The sequence below is a fragment of the Pelodiscus sinensis genome, chromosome 1 (genome assembly GCF_049634645.1).
Source record: "Pelodiscus sinensis isolate JC-2024 chromosome 1, ASM4963464v1, whole genome shotgun sequence".
NCBI lineage: Eukaryota > Metazoa > Chordata > Testudines > Trionychidae > Pelodiscus > Pelodiscus sinensis.
Window position 1 is genome coordinate 128,521,712 of NC_134711.1, and position 21,058 is coordinate 128,542,769.

General features: G+C 43.3%; 1 protein-coding gene across 4 annotated transcripts in view; it reads right to left on the reverse strand.

The window, feature by feature from the left end:
* DUSP16 (dual specificity phosphatase 16) overlaps window positions 1-20,439 on the reverse strand; it is a 91,320-nt gene extending 70,881 nt beyond the window's left edge. The window contains exons 1-2 of one of the 4 annotated variants that reach the window (XM_075901127.1): window positions 20,309-20,420; window positions 19,810-19,913 (exon numbers count right to left, since the gene is read on the reverse strand). The gene's annotated coding sequence lies outside the window, so the exon portion shown is untranslated. Of the gene's footprint in view, window positions 1-19,809 lie in introns of all 4 variants that reach the window. The other 3 variants (XM_075901136.1, XM_075901133.1, XM_075901123.1) reach the window with 3 other exon arrangements.
* Between the last annotated feature and the right edge of the window lie 619 nt (window positions 20,440-21,058).

Genomic DNA, 21,058 nt, shown 5'->3' on the forward strand with positions numbered 1-21,058 from the left:
CAATTGAACCTCAGATTTTTTTTTTAAACTGGAGGGTGTCCCTTTAAATAGGTATCCCTGCACAAGAGAAGTGTTGCAGAATAATCAATAATTCGCGTCATGTTAGTTGTGGGTGCTAATTCTGGGCTCTATGCATGCTAGAAGCTCTCCATTTCCTCCAGGCACAAACAGTGGATTACAACAGCAGTTAAAGATGCTACATGATGGAAATGAGGTGATATTACAGATGTTACAAGGTAGAAAAAGGTAGGGAAACAATGTGTGAAGTAGAAATGTTAAAATACAAAAATGAATGTAAATGTACAAACACTGAAATTTTAAGCAGTTAAGCATTTACATGTGGGGGTGAGGGGATGGGGGAGGTATGCAAAGCTGGTGCTCATGGGGAGCTGGCTTTTAAGCTGATTCCCGATTCCCCAGGGCTGGCCTTACCATGAGGCGAACAGAGGCGGCCGCCTCAGGTGCCAGACTGTGGGAGGGCACCACTAGGACCAGAGTGTAGAAAATTTTGTCTGCTGATAGTGCAGCAAGGAAGCACGGGGGTGTCATTTGAACTCCCCGCCTCAGGTGCCAAAATGTTGTGGGCCAGCCCTGTGCTTCCTCTCCTCCTCTGTAGGAGGCAGAAGCAGAGCAAAACTTTTAAGCCAGCTCCCACCTGCCTTCCCTCATCTCCCCCACTGCTTCTGATACAGAGGCAGCAGTAGAGGGGGGACGGAGCAGGAGGTTGTGTTACTGTGAGGGTTAACCGATGAGCCCAGGCTCATCCCTACAGCAAAGATTTTTGTAGATGAAAGTGCAGGGAAAACCCTAATCTTTTCCCACCCTGTCTACTGTAACTGGTCATTCCTTTGGGGAAGGAGGAAGAGCAATGGAGTGGCTTAACGAACACTGTATTTAAGCTGAACAAAGTTTCAAATCTTTAGAATCTCTTTTCATTATGATGTATAAAATGACAGCCTGAAATGCTGTGGGTTTCCCCCATTAAAATAAATGTTTTATTGTCTTTGATTTCCTGAAAGATATGGATAAAGTCACAGACTTGTGATGCCACAAATACCAACCAAATACACCCAGTTAGTATGCCGGGCCTTGCAATATAAGCTATCCAGTTTCTAATTTATTGTCTCGTGACCTGCCTGTAACTTGCAGTATAGGCAGGATCTTACCCAGGGCTCCTGAAGAACAGCCACACCAAGTCAGACTAAAGGCTCATTGTAGTCCAGCATCATGTCTTCCAGAAGTGGCCAATGCCAAGTGCCCCAGTGGAAACGGACAGAACTAGTAATCAAGAGATCGCTCTCTGTCGCCCATTCCCAGCTTTTGGAAGAGGCTAGGGACAGCACCCCAGCCCATGCTGACAAAACCACTGGTTAGGGATTTTAGTATGACTTCATTACAAATAGATTGTGTAATAGGGTGCCTTAACTCTCCGATTTCAGCAGCATGGACGCAGTCTCTTCTTTACTCTTTCATCACTACCAGACTATACACACCTATTCACCCTGAAGTAGAACATGTTTTCTAATGAACAGAAAGTCAGGATCTATTAGGGAAAACAATTTCCTTTAGAGGAAGGCTTAAAATATAAAATGCATGAAAAATCACAAATAAAGATGGAGCTATCCTGGTGATAGAGCAGAGCGCAGTACAATTCTATTTTGAACTTACGAGGTAAGAAAGATTCAGAAAAGTGAGGAAATGGAAATCCTTAGACTCTAAGCTACTAAAAACATAAGAGTTACAGAAGGTGCGCATACCACTTAACAAGGAAAGGAAGCAGGAAGGCAAGGGGGAAAACATTATGCTAAATGACAACATCCAAGCCAAATATAAAGAGAAGGATTGGAGCTTAACTTCATTCACAAGTTTAATTCTTATGCCTACGTTTGCCCGCACATTCTCAACCAACGAAGGTGCTAATGGTTCTTGATGTCTGTTTAGAATCTGGTGTTGATCATTTTCCTTTCCAAGTGCTAATAGTTCTTATCAGTCTCTTGTAACTATTTAGACTTTAAGATGCTACTAGACTATTTGTTGTTTTTTAAGTTTTAACATCAAAAGGGTTATTCCTGATAAGTGAGTATGCATCAGAAAATGGAAATCCAAACCCAGCAGAGCAAATAGAAAGGAGCATAATTAAACCATGACAGGTGAAATGGAAGTACAGTAAACTTCCGATAATCCGGCACCTTTAGGACCTAGGGGGTGCCGGATTATCAGATATGCCAGACTATCAGAAGGGGGGGCTATGAGGTGTCTGGAGTGGGGTGGGAGGGGATGCCACCCCAGACCCCTCATAGCCCCCCCTTACGATAGTCAGGCTCTGCCCCAGGAGTCCCTGATTCAGCCGCTGCTGGTCAGTTTCAGCAACGGCTGAATCCCGACGCCTGGCGCAAAGCAGCTGGGGTGCTGCCGGGTTGGTCCCGTAGTGCCGCCCCTCGGGGCTGCGGGACCAACCTGGCAGGACCCCAGCTGCTCTGTCCCAGGGGTCCCCAAGTCAGCCGCTGCTGAAACAGATCAGCAGCTGATTCCAGGAAGCCCAGGGCAGAGCAGCTCTGCCCCGGGCTTCCTGGAATCAGCCGCTGATCTGTTTCAGCAGCAGCTGAATCGGGGACCCCTGGGACAGAGCAGCTGGGGTCCTGCCAGGTTGGTCCCGCAGCCCCGAGGGGCAGCGCTACCAGACCAACCCGGCAGCACCCCAACTGCTCTGCTCCCGGCTTCCCCGATTCAGTTTCAGCTGGTCAGTTTCAGCAGCAGCTGAATGGGGGAAGCCTGTCCAGCTGCCCCAGCACTTCCGGGTTCCTGATGGTGCCGGACCAACAGGAGTCCCGGAGCATTGAACTAATGGAGTTTTACTGTGTATAGGGGACCAAAAAGTTAAAGATATAAAAACACTGGCATGAAATTATTTAGGTATACAAAGTAAACAAAGATTAGAGACTCAACAATTACACAAGGCAGCAGTTAAGGACAACAACAGTATTGCTGAGAAAGTGCGTAATTGTTTTTAAACAAGTTTTTTAAACTACGGCAGACAATGGGGGGAAAAAATCCTGAAAATAGTAGGCTCAAGGTAGGTTAGATGAACTGTCAGACATCAAGGTGTTAAAACAAATGGATTAACTGGTTGTAAAAGTCACCAAATCTACAATCTACATCTAAGAGTTATGAGGGAAAACTAAAGAATGAAGTAATTGAGCTGAGAAACACTCTCCCCTTAAAATTAGGTACACTTCAGAAGGACTGGAGATAACATGTCATATTTACATTTGTAAATGTACGAAAAGTAATCCAGAGAAGTAAATCAGCGAGCCCTAATTCAGTACCAAGTAAACTAGCTGAAACACCAGTAAGTAGAATCATAGAACATTTAGAGGAACATGGTAAGACAGGAACAAATCAAAACCACTTTGGCAAAGGAAAACTCTGTCCCTTTCACACATTAGATTTTGAGTATGTCAAAAAGTATTTAAAAGAACTGTGACAGGATTTATTTGGACTTTCCAAAAAAGTATGACAGATTCCTTCTATAGCCTTTTGACAGAGGCTCTAAGTATCCAAGTAATGGATCTTCAGGGGGTAGCCGAGTTAGTCTATAAAGTGCTACCAGACCATTTGCTTGCTATTTAAGTAATGGATGAAAAGGTAAAATAATCTTTACCAGAGATTAAAGACTAAGATAGACAAATAGTTAACTTCGCAAAAATGCTAACAGTATATTTATATACTTCTATATATTTATTTTGATTTCTGCCCAGAAGCAATGTCAGAATCACATGGATGGACAGCAAGGTTCAACATTATAGCACTGTCTCATTCTCAGATCTGAATTGCTGTTTTATGAATGCTTCATGCCTTGTACTCTCAAGCAGCTGGAGTTACCTAAGGGGAAGGGGAAGAGGGGACAGGGAGGTGCCACTTTTATTCAAAAAAGCCCTACAACTGGGAGAACTACCTGAGAGGAGATGTGTGGAGGGGTGTGGAGAATGGACGCTGCTTCTATTTGCAGGCGCACTCACTGATGAGTAATAGAGAGGTAGCCATGTTAGTCTGATCTTGCTATAACAAAAGGAAAAACTACGTAGCACTTTAAAGACTAACAAGATTGTTTAATAGGTGATGAGATTTTGTGGGCCAGACCTACTTCCACTGATGAGGCAGCCCCACTGCTAGGGCTGGCTGAGAAGAAGGTGCCACTTCTAAAGGCAGTGACTGCAGCTAGAGCTGCCCAAGACAGAGTAGAACTCTCACAGTCAACTCTCCTTCTGCCTCCTGACCTCCCTGCTGACTCCCCCCACTCCTATTCCCCCCACCAAGCCCACCAGCTTACCTTTTCCCACCTTCTCTGTCTACACAGCCAGGACTCACAAGGAGGTAGCTAATTTGTGCAGGCATACTGCAAGGCTGCACTAATGAGGTGGGCAGGTCATAATTTCGTCCTGTACAGCTGCTCAGCCACACACTTTACAGGAAACTATGTTCCTAACAGAAGTAGATAAATGGGTAGTATGATGACAGATTAAAGTCAATGTTTATGAGAGCAAGGTAATGCATGCTGGAAGAAATAATTTGAATGACCAGTTTCTAAATTAGCTGTGGCCGCTTGTGCAAAAGAGATCCAGACATCATTGTAGAACTGCTCAATGAAAAAGGTCTGCTCAAGTGCAGTAGCACTCAAACAAAATACTAAGATTTAACACTGAAAATATTATGCCACTATATTATCTACAGTCTACTAGCACCTTAGAGACTAACAAAACATGTAGATGGTATCATGAGCTTTCATGGGCACAACCCACTTCTTCAGATGACAGGAGTATGAGAAGTCCAGATCCAAGAAGGGTGCTGATTGCCACCCCATGTGTAACCACTGAAATTTTCAGCAGTTATACAGTTACTTAATTACATGCATTTTAACATCCCTAATCATTGGCATAGCCTCACCTGGAATACTATGTTCAGAACCCCCGCCCTCCCCCCCCCCCACACACACACTATCGACTATATAGGGAGTCGGGGAGAGGGAGATGAGACAGAGACCAGAACTCAAAACAGTTCTATAGTGTGAGTGTGCATGTGTAACTGTCTGCCTCTAACCATGTTAGTCTATATGGAGAGACACCGAGAAGAAGAGTCATTTCAAGTATGGAAAGGCTTCTATATGAAGAGAGACTAAAAAGACTGATAACATTAAGTTTGCAAGGAGACAGATTATAGGAAAACAAAACAAAGAATGGTATGGACACGGTAAAGTCAATCATTCCGATTTACCTATTCTCAAAATGCAGGGACACAGGGAGATTGGCTTTTCATTTTCATTCCACACACCTAAATTTGGTAGCAAAGAAAAACTTATAGGTGTCCTCTCTGCAATGGCGTTTCTTGCACGTTCTTCTCTAGCATCAGATGCTGGCCACACTCACAAATAAGATACTAAATTAGATGGACATGGTCCAGCCCAGCAATTTCTGCATTTCTGCCTATTGAATCATAAACACCATTTCCTGACTATTCCTTTGAGACCTCATCACCAAGTACTGTCTGAATCTAGGCCCAACCCTGCTCAACTTAAGAAATGTGAAGAGAACACAGACGGAGAGGATTGGTCTGTAGGACTGTTTTTAAAAAGTAGTTGACAGGAAACTTTATTATTGTTTATTTAATGTTTTATCCCTAAGATCTATTTAAACATGTTCTATTTATATAGCACTACTTCAAAATACTGCAACAAGCTTTACATATGGTAAACAAAGAGGAAAAGCCAGTGATTTTAACTAAGGCAGTGAAACAGAAATTCATCCTTGTGTAAACTATTTGTAATTTCTTAACTCATGAGAGACCAAGAAATTTTAAATGGATTATAGAAACCTTCAAACTGGAAAGCAACCAGTTTAAACCAGTCTTGGTATGTAGTGACCAGTAACAGTTGCCATTACACAGCTTTTGAGATGGATATGGAAGAGGAATTTGTTGATTCAGTCTCATGTCTAGCACGTGGGTCTGGCCCACGAAAGCTCATCATCTAATAAACCATCTTGTTAGTCTTTAAAGTGCTACATTGTCCTGCATTTTGCTTCCACAACCATAACTAATGGCTGTCTCACCACAGAAGCAAGCATTGAATAGGTATGGAGTGGGGGAAACCTTTTATGCCTTAACAGTCCCTCCAGGACAGACTAGTGACAAAGTGGGACAGGCTGTCAGCTGGTGTAATTTGGTGTAGCTCAGTGGTCACCAATCAGTAGATAGGGATCTACTGGCAGATGTTGGAGCCTTTGACAGGTGATCCTCACTGATTTGGCCAGAAGCCTATCAAGTGCTGGCTCTTCATCTGCCTCTCTAAGCATTACCCTGCTGCTCCTGCCCTCTGCCTTGGAGCCGCCCCCCAGTTCCAGGAGCCTCCTGCTTGCTGTGCAGGGCATAGGAAGAAGAGGAGGGGGTGCTGATGTCAGTGTGCCCCTCCTCTCACCCTGTACCCCATCTCCGCAGAGCAGGGGACAAAGAACAGATGGAGAGAGTTTGCTGGCTGCTTTTGGGAGTGGTGCAGGGCTAGGGCACGAGTGAGTCTGTCTTAGCCCCCTGCACCACCACCCAGCAGCCACTTGTGGTAAGCAGTGTCCAGCTGGAGCTCACATCCCAAAACCTGGCCCCAGTCCTGAATCCCTCTGCACCCCAGACCACTGCCCTAGCTGTGAGTCCTCCCTGCACCCAAAGTCCCTCCCAGAGCCTGCACCCTCAACCCCCTCCTGAACCTCAACTCCCTACCCCAGGCTCAGCTCAGAATCCCTCCCAGACTCCAAATCCTTTAGCCCAAGATCAGAGTTTGCATCTCTTTCCCCCGAACCCCAGTCCTCTGCCCTTAGTCTGATAAGAGTGAGCGAGGATGGGAGAGAGGCCTTGGAAAAGGGGCAAGAAGGAGGCAGGGAAAGGGTATTTGGGTTTGAAATGGGTCCCGGATGGCATTTAAATTCAAAAAGTAATCTCATGCTTAAAAAAGTTGGAGACCTCTGGTGTAGCTGCACTGAAATTAATGAAGCCATATTAATTCTCAGTTGAAGATCTTGCCCACTGATCTTTTGGTCAAAGCAGATTGGCCGGGGTCAGAACAGAGGCGGACAGATAATGATTGAGGAATATTTATTTTAATGGCTAGAAAAGTTTTATACTTTCTATATTTTGCTTATAAGGCATCGAGCACTATTTTTTTGTTTTGTGGATCTATGTTGAAGCTGCCATTTCTTCTTATGTTTGTACCTCACTCAGCGTGAAGTCTAATATAAAAAGATTATATAAATAAATAAATAAATGGCAGGGAGACCTGTAGAAACTAGTACAACTATCGCTGTGCTTGCTGTGACTAAGGGCAGTACTCTCCTAGATTGGACATATTTTGAAGCACTTCCAGTCATTAGGCACATATACTGTACCACTTGAAAGTTGGAGTCATTTTAAGAGCAACATTTCTCTTCTATCTACACTTACCACATATTTATATTCTGTGAAGAGATAAACATCCAAGGATAAATGAAGAAGAGGGAGAGAGGCATGGGTAAACTGGACATTCATCAGGGAATCATTAGTGAAGACTGACAGATGCACCATAGAAGGGGGATTTATAGATGATACTTCTTTACAGGTGCCTGAGAGCAAGTTATTTGTGGCTTCCTGTCCTTGGGCCTTAAATAAGTAGAGGCCTCTCCAGATGATGAAGAGGTAGGCTATTTTTATGGTGTAGCATTTGAAATGCAATTAATCTGTTGGGTGCCTAAGTTTTACTGTTTAAAATTATAATACAAGGCCAGGAAAAATATACCTTTCCCAAAGAGCAATCACATATCCCAATTCCACATGCAGGATTTTAAGCATGTCTATCACGATGATTTCAATTAAACTAGGATTATAAAGTTACAAAACTGTATGCTCTTAAAAAGAATTCCCCCTGAAATAAAGTGTTAGTATTAAGTTTTTCTTACAGGGGATTTTCTACTTGGACTTGTAGTATTTCCAATACTGATCCTATCAGAAACTGTATTTTCCTATACTTCCTAAAACATTATTGGACTACATCTGTGACTACCATAAATTAATTGCAAAATGCTTATGTTAAAACACCATACCAAAATTGGGTTTTGGAGGGAGGTAATGCAATCTTACTGGATATCTACTAGCACAAAACTACACATCAGAATGAAAATACCTGTCTTATTACCAGCTTAGAACCCCACTTCCTACAGCTTAAAGGAACAATGCCCAGATGTATTACAACACTTCCAAGCATTCCATTTTAATAGCTTTGTCCACCAGGTTTCACTCTACTTTTCCTCTTTTCTTTTCCATGTTAGAAAAAAGAAACAGTGCAGGAAAAGATGCATAATGATCTATCTTCTTACATCTTTCCCTCTTCTTCCTCTAAATTATGTTCCCCACGTGTTCTTTCTCCATAGTTCCCTCCTTATTTCATCCCAGTTATCCTAAGCAGCAGCAGCAAAGCCAATTGATCTTATTTTCCCCAGCTTTGCTGCTACCCACCTGGTTGCAGACAACCACAGAGGAAACTGGCAAGATAGCTCCCAATGAAGTTAGGCAGCACTCTGAGCAGCAGAGTCATTGAAGCTCAGTCAGTCCAAAGGCACAGAAAGATAGTAAGGCAGACACTTGGTTTGTGCGTGCAAGGTGATCTACACAATAATAATGGCTAGGCAACTTTTTTTAATTTGTAAAGGGCAGACGTGTTCTGTTTTAGCAATGCAGACATTTCATACCCCCCTCAGTCAGATATTGCCATGCAGACTGTTTGGACAAAAATCGTTAAGCGTACTGGCTTACTACACCATTAAATAAAGCTTGAGAAGGACTTGCCATTAACTTTTTTGTCCCTTAAAAGGCAGACGTCATTAATAGCTCATAACATTGTTAGAGAAACAAAATCCCTGAACTACCCATGGCTTTTCTATGGGTTTCTTCTCAACAAAAGCAGCAGATAGAATGTCACTGTGCATTTCCACATACCAGAATAGGTCACACCTGCACAAGGCTGTCAAATCATACTACTTTAGTTCACAGAGTAAAAGATTTAAAGGCTCCACAGAGTAAAAGATTTAAAGGCTCCTCAAGTTTGACTCACAAAAAAAAAGCCACTGGGTTATGATGTTAGCCCCAAAACATGTGTTTGCTTAATCAGGACAACACTTCCTCTCACCCACAATTCAATGATGTGTGTTAATATTTTCAAAGTGCCTGCTACTCTACAGAATGAATAACTGATTTGCCATTTTCCTTATGTTATTCTGGATTTGATCTTTGGATTTATCTGGAACGTACACTGGGCATGTCTAAACTACATCCCTCTTTTGCAAGAGGGATGTAAATTAGACAGATCGAAATTGCAAATGAAGCCGGGATTTGAATTTCCCATGCTTCATTTGCATAATGGTAGTCGCACGTTCTTTCAAAAACGGGTATTTTAAAAGTGAAACTGCCATCTAGACACGGTTCTTTCCAAAGAAAAAACCTCTCTTGAAAGATCATGTAAACCTCATTTTTTGAGGAGTACAGGATCTTTCGAAAAAGGATTTTTCTTTCAAAAGAACATGCAGCTGCCATTATGCAAATGAAGCATGTGAAATTCAAATCCCGGCTTCATTTGCAATTTCAATCTGTGAAATTTGCATCCCTCTTTCGAAAGAGGGATGCAGTCTAGACATAGCCCTAATGTGAAACCTCTGCGCAAAGACTGGACATCTATATTTTCTCTTAAGTGTTTTTTCCCCGGAAAGCTAGAAGGGAGTAATATTTGTCCTTTTAAATTGAGTTCCCCTTTATACTATTTGCTCTAGATATTTTATGTGCAAGATACCTCCAATTTTCACGCAACTCTTCCAAAGAGGGCATTTATGTACAGATGAGTAACATTCCTACCACCACAAAATGAGGATTTTGAAGGGAGGGAGCACAAGTCAGATCTAACTTTCTTCTCCAAACTAATTTAGTAATCAGATAAGAGGCTGGAAGCCTCAAAAATATTAGATCGTTACAAAAATCAAAACAAGCAATGAACATGTTGCACTTTTCTTCAAAAATATTCTGGAAGGCACCATATGTTTTTCCAACTCTGTCATCAAAAGGTATGGGGACTGTTGCAAGGCAAAGTTTTAAAATTCTGGGTCTTAAGAAAAAGTGACAGCAGCACAATAACTAAGAAGGTTTAACAACGTAACTAACAAGATATGGTGAAACAAGGAAGTGAGGTGGTATTTTTGAGAAGTGAAAAGCAGCAAGCATAAATGGGTGTTCCTGGACAATCCCTTCTTGGTCTGGTTCCTCTATAAATAAGAAAGCAGACACTGAGCATGGAAGACCAAAATTCAACACAAAGTGGAAGCTATTCAGTTGACTTTCAAGAACCTGCCTGACTGTAGAGATATCAACTGAGATAAAGTAAATGTAAGCTGTTTTTAAAATGTTGGCATTACTGCACTTTAACAAGAGTAACAGGACAATATTAGGATACTGTTGTTTCACTGGCCATGTTCTTCTGCTCTCAGAAGTATTTATTTCTAATTTACTTGTCTATTGGTTGCTATGTTATGGTGTAAGACAGTGGTCACCAACCAGTAGATCGGGTTCTACTGGTAGATCTTGGAGCCTTTGACAGGTGATCCCGAGAGTTCTGGCCAGGCCTCCAGCCTGATAAAAGTGAGTGAGGATAGGGGAGGGAGGGGCAAGGGTATTTGGGTTTGAGGTAGATCCTGGATTATAATTAAATTCAAAAAGTGAACTCATGCTTAAAAAGGTTGGAGACCCCTGATGTAAGGTAAGGCAAACAAAATATCAACTTTTAAAATCAAGTGTACCTGCTAGTCTTTTTTTAGCAATTGGCTTCATTTAATTCAAAAGGTGGAAAGAGGATGACTAAAGTATCATTAAGCACATACATCTACAGCGCGTCTCCGCTATAAGTCTCCCCAGTATACATCCGTTCTGCACTAAACTCGTTAACGCTTGTAGGAACTGATGAGTTATAAGTTCTCCCATTTCCCGCTCTTAAGTTGCACAAAAAAAACCCCAATTTGCACAAATAGAAGTCAGCTGTGGGGAAAAAATTACCCACTTGAAGTTTTTTCGCTATAAGTCCAAGTTTTTTGGAACGTATCTCGAGCTTATAGCAAAGATGGTCTGTACTTTTAATAGAACTATTTCTATAGTTTACTGATTTATCTGTATAAAATCTGAATTGGACTGTATTAGATTTTATATAGTACCTTTCATGTATTCCAAATAGCATTACAGTCAAACTGGATAAACATTAACCATGCCACCGAAGTCATAACATGCTTTTAAACAGTTCTCTCACTCAGCCTTCAGAATTAGAACCTGTTTTAACAGGCAAGAGAGCAAGTTAGTCACAACAGTCAGATTTATCCTAGATGGTTAAAATGTAGCAGGGGAGTCATCAGCTTCTTATATACAGACACCAAGAGCCATGGAGGACCTTAACATCTTATCTGACATGATGTACTATATTTGCTCACAACCCTACCTCTCCCCCACACGTACTATACTTCAATATCTTCACTGTCCAGAAACCAAATCCTGGCATGAAACAGAAGCCTTTCAAACTGATCAGTCCATAAATAAAAAGCCATTAGCAGTAGGATATTGTTTCATATTCCAGTAATTAATAGTGATTTAGCCTTAAACTAGCCTTACTAAAGAAACCAAAGGGAAAAAAAAAAAGAAAAAATGAAGTACAGAATCAAATTTATCAGGAACAAAGGGAGGGGGAAGAAGCAGCCTACAAATTCTCTCCTATTTTAAGAGCAACATCTATGCTATCCATGCAGAGCCAAAGCTTTCTAATCCAGCAGGCTGAATACATATTAGTCATTCAAACTCAAGAATGTGTGCATAAAAGGAATTTCATTCAATTAGTCTCTGTTGTCCTCGTCATTTGATGCTCTCTACAAAAGTTCTCAGTCTCATGTTGCTACCATTTAGCACAAGTCAATTTTTTGCCTCCCATCCCCACTAAATACTATAAAATATTGAAGATAAATATGCAAGCACATTTAAATGGAAGACTATATGTGCAGAAACCCATACATCTATAATTTAGTCACTAAACAGCCCCCTTGCACTGCACAGAGCAAAATGAAATACAGTACAATTGAACTAATTCTCAATAGATTGACCTTAACATTAAGAGAATTTGACAAGCAGTTTAGGGCTGAAATTTGAGCTTACTTAAAATAGTTACTGTTTTATGTAGCATGTCTTCCATACTCTGTTATGTTATCATTCAATATTTTAAAATAAGATTTATCTAGAAAAATTATAACTATTATACAAGAGGAGAAAGTACAGATCAATTGCTAAATGTAAAAAGAAAAAGTAGTCCGCCCTTTAACATGAAATATTAACAACAAAAGACTGTGAAAACACATTTGACAGTGTTTGTGTATAGGGGGCTTAATCAAGTTACTGAGAAAGTATCATCAAAACCGTAACTTCCCAATCTGTAATTATTCTAATATTGTAACTCGAGAGGTGTTTAAAAAGTTTGCTGAAAATGAATGGCTCCTGTTGTGTCAAATAAGGGTTCAGATTTAACCATGTTTTCCTCAGCTAAACCACCCTGATTGCCAATTAGACATATTTAAGGACAATAAATGCCACAGCTAACTATTCAGTTGGTTCACACAGAGCAAGAGAACAGAAATCAGAAGAACTGCAATGTGTGGAACTGGAAAGATGGAAGGTAGGTAACAAAAATAAGAAAGGATCATTCCGCATCTCTCACTGCACCTCAAAAATTGTAAAAGGTACAGCCACCCATTGCAGTGACACAGCAAACCTAGCAGAGGTGGCAAAGTTCTTTTACTTTCTCCTCCCTTCTTTGCTAGCCTGACCAATTATTTCTCTTAGTTTCTAAATCTGCAAGAGCATTTCAGAGGAACACAAAATGGAAAGAAGCCAATCTTCTCAGGCCCAGTTCTGAGTAGGTCAGTCTTGGCGCAGCAGCAGACCACAGAGTGCAGCAGGAGACCACAGAGTGCAGCAGGAGACACAAGGCCTTGTCCCCCTCTTTGATGCCAACTTGCTTCTGGCATGGAGGAAAAATAACTTACTGGTGGCCAACAAGGTCACTACTAGAGATGCTGGCAGCTGCCAATAAGCCATATCTCTGAGTAAACTAAGAGATGCTCTGACTAAACACCAGAAATTTAAAAAGCATGGAGCCAAACATACTTGTTGCTTTTTCTTTAGATAGTAAATTAAGGTACTAGACAGCCCAGAAGACTGGCACCTATCCGGGATACAGCACAGTCAGCCATAGTGGGAGCGTCCCTAGCCAAACCGTGTGCTTGAACTCAGCAATATTGATGGCAGAGAAGGCAGTTCAAATTCCAGGCCAGTTTCTCCACTATGTTGCACCAGTTGTATCGTACTAACATTACTGAAATTAATGGAGCAGCCCTATTATATAACTGATGTTACAGACTAGAGAATTTGGCTCTTCAAGTAAATACTCGAAACAAGAGAGAAACCACTCATTCATAGCTCAGATAGATGGCAATGACTTCCAACCATTATCAGCCTCTATCAGGGTTGAAATTAGGGATGTTAAATTTAGTTTAATCAACTAGTCGATTTGTCAAAAAGCAGTAGAGCCACTGCGGGGCTAGCTCCCAGTCCCACTGGGGTTCTGCCTTTTAAATTTATTAAGAGCTGGCAGGCTCTTAATACGATTTAAAGACTAAAGCGCAGCGGGAGGGGAGGGGGGGACACTTAATGCAAGCCAGGATTGCTGATTCCCGGCACATGCCCAGTCTTCACTACCCCCCGCAGAGATGGCACCGAGGGGGAACTGGCTTTTAAGCCGGCTCCTGCTCCCCCACTCCCTTGCTGCCACTGATAGAAGCAGCAAGGGGTGGGGAGAGTGACTAGTTGAGCGACTAGTCTCTTACATCTCTAGTTGAAGCCAGGGTTGGACCCAAGAAGCTATCAAAGTGTCACCAACAGCCACATCTTTTAACTCCAATTTTTATTCACGCAGGTTCATTATGCAGAATTTTCATGCCTTATGTGTGTTAGGCCAACAATTGATAGTCAAGAAAAATGATTTTGCCAGCTCCTGATGATGTTTTCTCAGAGTATTTCTCTTTGTAAAACTCTAGGAATGCAAAGAAACTTTTTAATATTTGCATATTCCACACAAGCCACTTTCTCAAATATATTAAATGCATTCCAGACGTCTTGGGAAAGGGAGAAAAAGGATCTTCTCCTCTAATACACATAGACATGTTACTTCCTAGACAAATGTCTAGAAAACCAGGACTTTGTAATATTTTTTAATAACCACACACAGCCTGGCAACGCCCAACAAAATAGAAACAAGGATTCAAAAGATTTTTAATAAAAACTGGAAAGATATGAGCTGAGGATGTAAAAGAGTATTCTACTACTCGATAAACCTAGGCTTATTGGGTAGTCAAATCAACTACTCACATTTCTTCCCTCTCCCCCCCTTCCCACCTCTGATATAGAGGCAGCAAGGAGGGAGAAAACAGGAGCCAGTGCTGGGGAGAACCAGCTTAAAAGCCCCCTGCGCTGCTGCCTCTATCAGAAGCAGGGCTGTGAAACAGCCCCCGTCTGCAGCCAGCCTCTGGGATCCCCCCCTGCACACAGGGGCTGCTGCCAGCTGGGCAAGCAGCCCTGCTCAGTCCTGGCTCACACTGGGACCAAGCCCCACTGTGGCTCTGCAATTTAAAAGGCAGTAGGAGCCTGGTATCCTGCCTCACCCCCGGCACATTAAGAGGCTCGTGAGACAGAACACAGGTTTTTTCAGTGTGGAATAGGGGAAGGTATATATACACAAATTCTGACACGCGCACACTCTACCCACCCACTGGTCCAATTTCCACATAGAAGAATACAGAGAGAATTCAGATAGTCACCTACATGGAATTTACTGGTTCCTACATGGGCATTTGCACAAAGGCATATGATTTAGTCCAATGTCATTGCTGGACAAGATGAGTCTCAGGTTTGTTTGCTTTTTAAGTAGTCAAAATTAATTATTTCGCAGGAAAAAAAAAAGTTACGTTCTATATCTCCTTGTAGAAGAGGAAACTGTAGATCTCACCTACCTTAAAATCAAAAGGTGCACTGACAGCCTGGTACTTATGACTCAAAGGTGATCTGTCTCCCTCAGAAATGCACTTATTTTCACTTGCCTTACTTAATTTCTCTCTATTCTGGGGCTAGTTGCTCCCTCACTTATGAAATTTTCAAGTACCACAACAACTAATAAAACCAGCCACACAAGCTAGTAACCAAGGAAGAGAACACTGAACCTGTACAGCTGGTGTGATTTGGGTGTGCCCTAGCAATTTCCATGCACTCTCATGTGACTTGTCCACTTGAGAGAGTCAGCATTCAGGGCAATGCCCATGATTTCTTACTGGTTAGCAGAGCACCAGGCAATAATGGAGTGAAAACTGGTCCTCCCTGCCTCTGTTTCCTTGTGAGCATCACTGGAGTAATGAATGCAATCACAAAATGTAGTAAGGGCACATCACTTACCGTTCTTTTCCAAATGTAGCATGGGGATGCATAGGACTGAATATACACACAGAAATCATTTAACAGAATTCCAGGAATAAAACTCTAATGGTACAACGAGCTGTGCCTGGGCAGACCCTCCTACAATCAAGTCCTAGAGTGCACCTCAGGATCAGAACATAGGTAAGGAAATCACATCCACTTCTTTTGCCACAGAATTTACATGGAACCTGAGATAAGGAAGCCAATTCTCACCTTGAGTCTGAGGTACCAGCAAGTCACCACAGCCACAATCACGCAGGTCAGTATCCTGCCTTAATAGCCATAAACAACAACTTTTCACTTGTCAACATCAGGTTTTTCCTTGCTTGAACACAGGATTTTGCCTTACCTGATGCTATAGGAGCCTGAAAATTAGCTTATTAGCTCGACAGTACATATGAGTCATAATAAGGTTTCCAGAGATCCTAAAGTGACCCTACATTAGCTCTCCTAAGCCTTAGCAGAACTGAATTCTTTAGACTGATCTCAGATCAAAAAAGGCTCTTGGTTACACCAGTGAAAATCCAGTAGCTTTGTTTGGCTCTGTTCACCTTGTGTACCATCAGTTTTTGCTGGTAGAAACAGAAGCCTAGGACTCTCGTGGCAGAAAGTCTGTTTGGTGCTGGAGTTTGCAATGGGACATAGCAACTAACACCACAGTTCCACACATGAGCCTGTGACTGGAAGTGACTAGAAAGTGTATTGTGTTGGCTGGACATCCAGTGTGCCAAACCTTTTTAGTACATCCCGACAGCTTCCAACAGCAGGGCTTCTATGGAAAATTAAAATGGCTTTCTAACAAAGTCCAGTGCCCTTGGTGGGGCAGGCATCCCTGACAGTGTGCACTTTACACAAACAAAGAAGAATCAAGCCCATTTACTTCCATAGTTACTCTGATGCAACTAAGGATTGATTTTGTCCTAGTACAGGCAGTCCCCGACTTATGTTGATCCGACTTACGTTGGATCCACACTTACGAACGGGGCTCTCTCGCCCCGGAGCTCGCAGGCAGCGGTCCCGCCACCTCGACCTCCGGGGCGAGAAAAGCTGCTCCCGGTGTCTCTGGTCTGCTGGAGACGGTCCCCAGCAGACCAGGGGCACCGGGAGCAAAGCAGCAGCTGCGGCGGGGTCCCGCGCTTCTGAGGCTTTGCTCTGGCAAAGCCTCAGAGGCGCGGGACCGCGCCGCGGCTGCGGCTTTGCTCCCAGTGCCCCTGGTCTGCTGGGGACAGTCCCCAGCAGACCAGGGGCACCGGGAGCAAAGCCGCAGCGGCGGCGGGGTCCCGCGCCTCTGAGGCTTTGCCAGAGCAAAGCCTCAGAGGCGCAGCACCCCGCTGCGGCTTTGCTCCCCGTGTCCTTGGTCTGCTGGGGGGGGGAGGGGCGCAGCTAGTGTGCCCTCCCCCCCCCCCCAGCAGACCAGGCTTTTGTTGTGGACCCTGGGGCAGATCAGCTGGGGCGCTGCCGGTTGGTCCCGCAGCGCCGCTCTGGGCACTACTGGACCAACCCGGCAGCACCCCAGCTGCTCTGCCCCAGGTGTCCCCAAGTCAGCTGCTGCTGAAACTGACCAGCGCTGACTACAGGAAGCCCGAGGCAGAGTTGCTCTGCCCCGGGCTTCCTGGAATCAGCCGCTGATCAGTTTCAGGAGCGGCTGACTTGGGGACGCTTGGGGTTCTTAAGTTGAATCTGTATGTAAGTCAGAACTGGCGGTCAGTTTCAGCAGCGGCTGAATCTGGACGCCAGTTCCGACTTACATACAGATTCAACTTAAGAACAAACCTACAGTCCCTATCTTGTACGTAACCCGGGGACTGCCTGTACTTCCATTTAGATCACTGAAATAGAAAACTGGACCCAGCAGAGTTTTGAAAGAGTGATCTAAATAGGGAGTAAAGTAATGGGATTTGTAGAACCCTTGCACAGCCTGTTTAGACATTAGAACATTTAATATCAACTCCTCTGCCACCCCCCCCCCACCCAAAATCCTGCCGCTGTCACCTTGAACTTACACTTCCTATTAGATTACTTCTTTTTAAATACAGCAAAAGACACACTATCGGGGTATGTGCAAGTGCTACTGTAATAGGAAGCTTACTGCATAGAGTATATTCAACCTCTTGCAAATTCTATTTTTGTATAGGATGTCCTGCTAACACCACCAACAAGCATATCTGGTTATTGCAGGATCTCTTTGGGAATAATATATCTTTAACAATTTTCTCCAGTTTCAAAAAATTGAAAAAAAGAGGTTCATCCTCCTTCCTACCTCACACTAAAAAAGAACCCTATTTGCTTTTTAAACATATACACTTCCCTCATACTTCACCTCAGGAATAGAGCTTTGAATGCTCCAGTTTCAAGCGAGCCAGCAAGGTGAACGCCACACAAAGAAATTAATCCTGAACATTTCTCCAATCTCCCCCAAAATACACCCCTTAAATATCCAACTCCTCTTTGTTCAGCTGTGACTTGATAAGTTCTTGTGTTCACCAAACCACATGCTGACAGGAGAAACACACACTTTTAAAAAGTAAGATCACAAAACAAATCAGAGAACCTGAACCAAAGCATCCTTTCAGTGAGGAACAGATCAAAATACCTCCAGCAAGTTTAAAGTGTGTATATATTTATACTATATTGTATATAAACACTGAACATTTGAGCAAAAGTTAGCCATAGCTCAAGCAGTAAAATGTGCTAGGGATGTCCCTTTCATCTGGAAACGTGGGAAAAGATGACGAGAAAGAGAGGGGCAAGAGTACACATGTATAATCAATTTGAACTGCAATAATTGTAGAAAAAATATATTACGATTTTTAACAGCTCCGCACCCTTCATCTTAGATGCAGTTTACATTGCTGATCAGCTTAAGCAATAGACTTGTCACATACACACATCAACATGTGCTGAATAAGGTGAGGGTGTTTCCTCCTCTCATAACTTCTTAAAACATTCAGAAAAAAATTCCAAGGAGGGCTTGAAGTAATATAAGACACAGATCAATCTTTTTTTTATTGCTATATTTAAAATGGAATCAAGCTAACATTTCACAGGTAATTTTTTTTGGATTCTACATCAACCCTCCATTTTGTTGGCTTGCTTAGTTAAAATATCTAGTAAAGTTCAAGGCAGTACTTACAAACATTTTGAAAGTTTTGGATAGTACTTTGAGGATTTTAAAAAGTGTTTTTATTGTTCTAAATACTTAAATATTTGAAATTATGAATTCAAATGACTATTTACTAAATCTAAAGGGTCAGATGCACTTATTGTTCCTAGAAGTAAAAATAAACACAAAAAGTCAGAAAATTTCCAAAACATCTGCTGAAGTTTGTTTTATTTAATACACATTAATGTAAACAAACTACCTGATGTTTTGCTTGTTCTTAAAATCATGCTTTTTCTAGCCTCATACAAAGGAAACCCTGTTTTTCTCTCTCTGTCCCTTCTCCTTTAAAATTTGGTATTTAAGACAGGTGGCTATGTACTTTTTCCAAAGGTGAACCGAAAAACAAACCAAACCACATACAACCACAAAACAGCTTGCTGTGTTGAAGAGAATCAAAAATGCTCAGCAGTTAGGCTCTGTGGGTTTTTTTTTTAAATGTCTAAAAAGTGTACCACACTGCCAGCTCATCTGTCCACTCCCCCCTTTTCCACCCCATATGAGGTGGGGAAAGGGACTGTACACTAGTCAGGGCCAAATAAACAACCTGCCAATAAAAATGAGGGGGGAGGAATAAAAGGATTGGGTGGGAAGATGAGAAGACAGCATAGATTATTATCATATGCCCATCAGTACTAGCAGCTTCCACCACCTTCCCCTCACCCCCAATTCATTTAACTGCTATCTCCCTCTGCTCCTGGGGCCTACACACTGAAACACACAGACAACCACCACCAAAAGGACACAAGCCAAGGCAGCTACAAAGCAGAACACTGGGGAAAGAGGAACAACCCACCCGGGGGTTTTAAAGACTGTTTGCAAAGAGATCAACTCGTAGCTTCAGCCCACCCTAGAGTCGTGTCCCTATCGTAATAGGGGTGACCCTTGTGGTGAGCAGCTCCCCCTAGGAACATGGGGAGAGGACACCCCAACCCTGTTGCCAACCCCCTTCCTTCCTCTACTTTGCTTTCAACAGTTACCCCCCCCCCCCCCGCTCCACCTCCACCCGCGCGCTTGTTTCCTGGAGAAGGAATAAAAGTTACCACCAGCTTCTTTGCTGCTGGAGTTGCTGCCAGACCCAACTTTCTCTGCTTCCAGCCGCTGGAAAGCGCCAGGCTCCTCTTCTTCTTTAAAACTTTATTCTGATCTATTTAAAAGGGGAAGGGGGGGGGTGGAGAGAGAAAGGAAACGTGGGGAGTTTTTCTCTCCCCCCCAAGCTAGCTTCCAAAACTGAAGGGGGGAGGGAAAGGAAAGTTAAAAAGGTTCCAAAAGGACCCACACAATTACTAATAAATGGCTAGAACAAACAGACACAAGGAGGAGGAGAGAGGGAGGGAGGGAGGGAGTTTTGCTGGTCAGTAAACTTCAAGCTGCTGGGATGAGGTCATTGATGTAAAAATAAAGAGATGGCGTCATTTGAAACCAATCCCAGTGAATGAACTCAGCCTGAGGGAGAGACGAAAGGAGCGGGGGGGGGGGGCGGGGGGAAGAGGAGCAGGGCAAGGAGACAGCGGCAGCCACCGCTGGCAAAGCAGTTCCTACTCTGCTCTCTGCAGTAGCTCCAGCCCCCCACTCCGGCTGCGTCCTCCCCCTCAGCACATGCTTGCACTGCACCTAATGCTCCCCACAGTGGTGTCACGCCTGGCGTGTCTGGCTCTTCTCTCTCGCCTTGAAAGGGGGCGGGACTCCCCGTTCTTCCCCTCGCACTCGTGTTTGAATACTTTGTGTCTGAGGCAGCCCCTGGGAGGAGCCTGCAGAGCGGCGGGTGCAATGAGGCAGCTATTCAAATGAGCCGCTGCTGCCCTCCCTCCCTGCCTCTTTTCCCGCCTCCTCCCCCTCCTTGTCTTCTGCTCTCCCCCCCCTACTGCCTCCCCCCCCCCTTCTCCCTCTTACTGTATCCTTCACCAGCATCCTCCTTCTCCCTTTCCTGCCTTCTCCTTCACAGGCCAATTTAACCCAATCCTGGAAAGTCTCAGCCAGGCCATGTCTCCACAAGGGAATTTTACCACCACCAGCAGCAGCTCCAGCTCAACTGGACACTTAGCACCCTTAGGGTGGGTCTACACTGCAGGGCTTAACTCACTAAGCAAATTGAGCTACAGCAATTGCAGAGCTTATTTTGAAATTTCAAAATAGGAAGCATCTCCAAAACACTTATTTTGAGATAGAGCACTCTTCTTCTGACTTCCCTCATTCCTCATGCAATGAGGGTTACAGGAGTCAGCGTAAGAAGTCCTCCAGCTTGACAGTATTTCAACACCATTTCAAAATAACTGCCTACTGTGTAGATGC